General features: G+C 43.0%; 1 pseudogene; it reads right to left on the bottom strand.

Annotated features, from left to right (window-relative positions):
- Positions 1–5564: 5564 nt before the first annotated feature.
- On the bottom strand, positions 5565–5972 carry LOC105539317 (annotated as a pseudogene).
- Positions 5973–6188: the final 216 nt, after the last annotated feature.

The raw sequence follows: 6188 nt of genomic DNA, 5'->3' as shown, positions 1-6188 counted from the left end.
CAGTGGTGAGTCCAACAATTATTACTGTGCTTTTCTCAGTGATTTTCCATTTTCCTCATTCCTTCTACACATATTAATTATAATGCTTCCATAAGCAAGAGCTGCCCTTTCTTCCTTGTTTATTGACTGATTTTTAAAAACTTACTGGTATCACTATGGACTCATGGATGTTTATTTTATTCTATGGGTTATAATCCAACATTACTTTTTTTTAAGTCTTAAATTGCTTCAGTTTTGGCCGTTAGGAGATCTTTCAGGTTGATTCCTAGGCCCTTTGACTGTCCTCACCCTTTTTTCCTGGCACTTCCCTCCTTACTGGCACCATAAGATGCTTTAGCTCTGGAATAGAAGAATCAATGACATTGCTGTCTAATTAATCATGAACAAAACAAATGATCACTATTGATCTCTATGTGACAGAGCTAAAATAATGTCCCAGTCCTCTATGTCACCAACTTTTAGAAACTCTGTAATTAGTTTAGATACTATGGTTTTATTTTACTCTTTTGTCCAGTTAAGTAACATCTAGAACAGTACATCACATGTGCTCAATACATATTTGTGAAATGAATGACTACTTTGTGCCAAACACTGTCTGAGCCCAGTACAGGAAAAACCCAGCACAGAGCTTGGCAAAGGAAAAGCACCCTTCTGAGAATGCATAGTTCCTTCCGAAAATGCATAATCCATGCGAGCATTTTTCTTTCTTGGCCTGAGGAGAATTATCCATGTAGCTGGCTTGCGGTTTCTCTTCTTTGAGGATACTGGAGAAAACAGTTGGGGCACACACCTGCGAACCTCAGGTCCTATGTTTACAGCAGCTCTCAATTCCAGACCTTAGTGCAGACCCCAGAATGGGAAAGGTGAGCAAAAGAATGGCAGGACACGGGGATTATGCTGAGAGTCAAACGTCACCACCACCAAAGGGCTGCTGCGCCTGCTGGCCTAGCCAGAGCACCTTGCCTGCTGATTTTCCAGATGGTGGTTCTTGCTGTTCGTCTCTAGATCCGCTCAATCTCAGCCTTGGCACTGTTTAAATCTTGATGAAAAAGACAGCAAAGAAAAATTTAGAGCTTTTTTCTTTTCATTTTTCCTTCACTGGTGTTCCCCGGATAGTTTGGCCCTGGCATTCAGCCAAGAAAAGCATCTGTGATTCAAGAATCATCCCACAGCCAGGACCTGCCACCCTGCAGCTCAGGGGCTTTCTTTTCTTGCAGACAACGGTGAAGAAGTTAGAGGTCAGTATACTCTCAGTCCTCAGGGTCCCCAGCCTGCAGCTCTGTACTGTCAGCTCATCAGAGGCGTGGGACAGGGCACGGCCAGGCACAGTCTCTGTGGGAGCCGACAGGAAAGCCAAGCTGTGCTCAACAAGAGAAACAAAGAAAGCATGAGGGCTGAACTGAGGGACGCTGCCATGAGTCAGCCTGGGGCTCTGAAGGGGTATAAGGCCAGGCTGATACGCAGACACCGCCTACCTGCTGAGTCCCTGAAATGGATTTTTTTGGTCCTGTCAGCCAATAGGAAGTTGCACACCAAGAATGAAATTTCCTGGGATCACCCACCAAATCGAGTTAAACCTGGGCGTTTGGTATACTGCCTCCCCGGTCACTGAGAGAGATTTCTGTAAAGAAAGCACTGTTTTGTTGTTTTGTTTATTTATTTAGAGATACGATCGTTTGTGGGCAGCTGCCATGGGTTGAATTGTATTCCTGAAAAAAGATACATTGAAATCCTATCTCTAGTATCTCAGATTGTGAGCTTACTTGGAAATAGGATCTTTGCAGATTTAACTCAGTTAAGATGGGGTCACTGGTGCTCTTATAAAAAAGGCACATTTGAACATACATGCAGAGGGCAATGGTGTGGAGACACACAGGGAGAACGCTGTGTGATTACAGAGGATCGCATGAAGCAGCTATATCCCTGGAAAGACTAAAGCTTCCAGAAGCCGGAGAGACAGTCCTGGAACCGTTCCTTCCCCAGCACCCTCAGAGGGAGCACGGCTGTGCCAACACCTTGGGTTTTGGACTACTGGCCTCCAGAACTGCGAGACAACAAATTTCCATTGTTTCAGTCCACCCAGTTTGTTGTTTGACATTTTGTTATGGCAGCTCTAGGAAATGAACACAGCAGCAACGGACATAGGTTCCACTGTAGTTTGTTGTAAAATTATATTGAGAAGACAATTTTCAGGGTCTCCGAGGATTTCACAAAGGTTGTCTAGTTCCCAAGCAAGTCCTCAGGAAACAGCCCGGGAGACAGACACACATTTATTATCTACTTGACTTTGGGCAAGATCCTGTCTCTGCAGAACTTTCTTCATCCTTCAAAGGCGGCTATGAAACTTTCTTCCTAAGGCAGTCTAAAGAGTGAATGAGGTCGTGTTTTTTAAATTGTTTATGATGTGGCCTCACGCATGGTGGCCTGTCAACAAATGTTAGGATTCCTTCCCAACAAACATGAAAGAAGACCCTCCCCTGTAGCAGGCAAGCTGGGCGTTTACTGGGAGTCTTCAACCTAATGTCTATTCAGCATAATAAATATTAATAACTACAGTAGACACTGCCAGCGCTCTGGCCAGACCCTTTCAGATCCCTTTAACTGTTTTGTCTGTACTCTCTTGAGTGTGCACCCCATGACTCACACCAGAGACTCTTCTTGGAGGTCTTTGCTTGGGCTACTGGAGCCATTTTTCCCACACTCAGGTTGCTAGAAGTGCTTGTGAGTTTATATCCTCCATCTGGGGCAATCCATGGCCAAGGTCTGAAGGAGGCAGGAGTGTGACAGCCCTGTTCCTTTGCCTGGAGTCAGGGAAACTCTGAAGCATAATTCACACTCCTGAGTTCCCCCGTACAATCAGGCTGGAGCCACAGGACTTCACCTGAAAGTGTACATTTGTTTTGCCCATCCCTACTTTCACATCAGCCTTCCTGTGAGCATGTCCGTAATGAGTCGCTTACATTCAGCTCCTCAATTAAGAGTCTGCTTCTGGGGCACCTGACCCAAGGCAATAAGCCACTGAACATCTCCTGCTGAGATGCCACATGATATTGAAGTTCTGATGGTTATAGCTAAAAAAACAACCTGACCAGATTGTGCATTCCAATCATTCACTATTTTAACAGCCATAATAATCATACTAGTAACCTCTCGTTCATGTGTCCAATACGTGCATTATGTTCGATTCTAATCCTCATAACCAATGTATACATGGGTAGTTTTATCCTTGAAACAGTATTTTTCAAGGCCACAAATTTTTTGATTCTCCTGCCACCAAGAGGTAAAGTGTAGGTCCCCTCCCTTGAATCCCTTTACTTTTACAGAAATCTGCTCAATTTTGATAATGCGTCCCTCAGTGCCCAAGATGTGGCCATTCTAGGATATTCTTTCCCAAGTAAGGACATTCAGTCATATGGGTTGGTTAACCTTAAATTGTGTCTCTAATAGACAGTATACAGTTGGCTCTTATTTTTATATCATTTGATAATCTCTGCCTTTTGACTGAAGTATTTAGTCCATTTATATTTGATATGATTAATATAGTTTGAGTTGCTGCTATTTTGCTATTTGCTTGTTTCATTTGATTTTCGCTCCTCAGTATCCCCTTTTTCTTGCATTCTTATGGTTTCATAAAATATTTGATTAAATTTAGAATTTAGAATCTCATGTTTTCTAGGCAATTGCTGAGGTCAGTGAGCTTCAAACCCGGGACTGTGAAAACACTTTAATTTCTGTAATAGCATGTTTTCTCTACTATCCATGACGATGTTTATGAAGTCAACATCAGGTTGAATTATAGTCAATTGTCAGGTAAGTAAATTCTTTAGAAGTGACTAATTTGGAGTTTACTGAAACAGGAATTTATGATTCCTCACTGTATAGAGATGTTTCCATATAATCTATGTAAAGGAGAAGTTACACAGCATAAAATAAAAAATTGATTAAACCTTAGAGAAGCCAGCCTGCAGGCAAGAAGAAATTCAGTGAGGACGGGAATTATCGCTCACCCCATTGGTACTATATTTTTGGGGCTCATAAGTGCTCCCTACAATCAGATGGCACGTCTGTGAAACGTTTGATTTGGGGAAAAACCGACAAAAATGTTTGCTGATATTTCTTTAACCTATTTGTTTTATATAAAATAAACCAAACTTTGTAACCACGTCTCCCTGATCTGCTCTATTATATGGTGGCTGGAGCATTGCAAACCGGTAAGTGTCTAACAAGTATTAATTGATTTATATTTACAGCTTTTGTTTCACTGCACAAAATGTCACAGGCGATAGTTTAATTAATGTAGCTTGGCAATTGAAGATATAGGAAAGAAGACAAGAAAAATAAGAGTAATTAATATTTGTTGGTTCCTGGCTATGTTCCCAGCAAGGTCCAATGGATATCTATGAGATGGGGATAGACACATGGGCCCGCACAGGGAGGTTGAGAATATCAAATGGGAAAGTGCATATGAAAGCTTTTTGAAAACTCTGAGTGGGGTAAATTATCTGTCTTCAGTGGGGCCACCCAGAGCAGAGCCTGTCAAATCAATCAGATGTACAGGATAGACTGAGGGGATGCACTGAATGCACTCAGGAGAATCAGAGGGAGGGGTGTTGTGTGTCTTCATTTCCTAACTTGCATTTTGAGGGAAAATATCAAAAACTATTATGCATTCAACAATCTTTGTTTTGTTTTGTTTTGGCTTTGGGGTTTTTTTTTTTTTTTTTTTTTTAGAACGGGGTCTCCCTCTGTCGTTCAGGCTGGAGTGCGGTGGTGCATTCATAGCTCACTGCAGCTTTGAATTCCTGAGCTCAAGCCATCCTCCCACCTTAGCCCCCTGAGTACCAGCCCCAAAAGAGCAATTTACCAGTACCATCATCAAGCAAGCTGCAAATCTGTCCTTTGCCAGAACAAGGAAATACTTAAGATCAACTCAAGAGAGTAATAGCTTCAAGTGTTTACCGAAGGGGTACTCACATCCATTTGTCGCACATTCCAGGACCTCACCGCCCTCTTTGTTATTGTTGTTTGTTTGTTTTTGAGATGGAGTCTCACGTCACACAGGCTGGTGTGCGGTGGTACCATCTCAGCTCACTGCAACCTCTGTGACTTTTCTGCCTCAGCCTCCTGAGTAGCTGGAATTACAGAAGTGACTTTTCTGCCTCAGTCTCCTGAGTAGCTGGAATTACAGAAGTGACTTTTCTGCCTCAGCCTCCTGAGTAGCTGGAATTACAGGCATGTGCCACCCCACCCGGCTAATTTTTGTATTTTTCATAGAGATGGAGTTTCACCATGTTGGCCAGGCTGGTCTTGAACTCCTCACCGCAACTGATCTGCCCACCTTAGCCTCCCAAAGTGCTGGGTAATCACCCTCTTTTATAACATTGCCTAACTTTTAACCCAGTTTCTTTTTATAGTCTGAAAACAAGAATCACCCACATGCGATATTTCTTCAGAGCACTGTTGAAGATGCATCAAACTTGGATATCCTCCAGATCCCTGTTTTCAAGTGGTAAAAATATTTTATATTAGTATACAGACTATCCTTAGATATATTCTGTTGTGTTCTAATGAGTTGGTGATTCCTTTTTGATGATATCTTCAGTTTCTTCTGAGACCTTTCCTGTATAGTCATTTGGTCCTACAGCTTTTAACTTCTTTTTGTACTCCAGGGTAAAACCATTTTCTTTTGCACCTATGCAAATAATCTTTTTATATTGTGGGGATGGGGAGCACTCTCGTAATTTGTCATCAGATAATGCTGACAGGTTATTTCTCTTCCTTCTTGAGTTGAAACATTAACTTCCATGACAACATAAATTCCACCACTCCTTGCCTGCAGGTGGGCCACGCAGAAGAATGCCACCGAGGGGTTTTGGAGGTAGATCTCTCAGTTGGCAGGTTGCTGTCGTAGGGGAAGTACAGAAAACTCTCCTCATCTGGGCCCGAACGTCCTTGCAGCCTGAGTTTGCCATGTCCCGCTAGACGCCTGCACGGGAGTCTGGACCAGGGCTGTGAGGAGCCACCATAGAGCACAGTGCTGCGCCTGTGATCCTGGCCAGTGACTGCCATGCCGCTGCCTTGGGGTTAGGGCAATTTTAAATTTTTTTGTAGAGATGGGGTTCCACTATGTTGCCCACGCTGGTCTCGAACTCCTGGTCTCAATTGATCCTCCCACCTTGACCTCTCAA

Source organism: Mandrillus leucophaeus, unplaced genomic scaffold, assembly GCF_000951045.1.
Source record: "Mandrillus leucophaeus isolate KB7577 unplaced genomic scaffold, Mleu.le_1.0 Scaffold202, whole genome shotgun sequence".
Classification (NCBI taxonomy): Eukaryota; Metazoa; Chordata; class Mammalia; order Primates; family Cercopithecidae; genus Mandrillus; species Mandrillus leucophaeus.
This window is presented reverse-complemented; position numbering and strand designations above follow the sequence as displayed.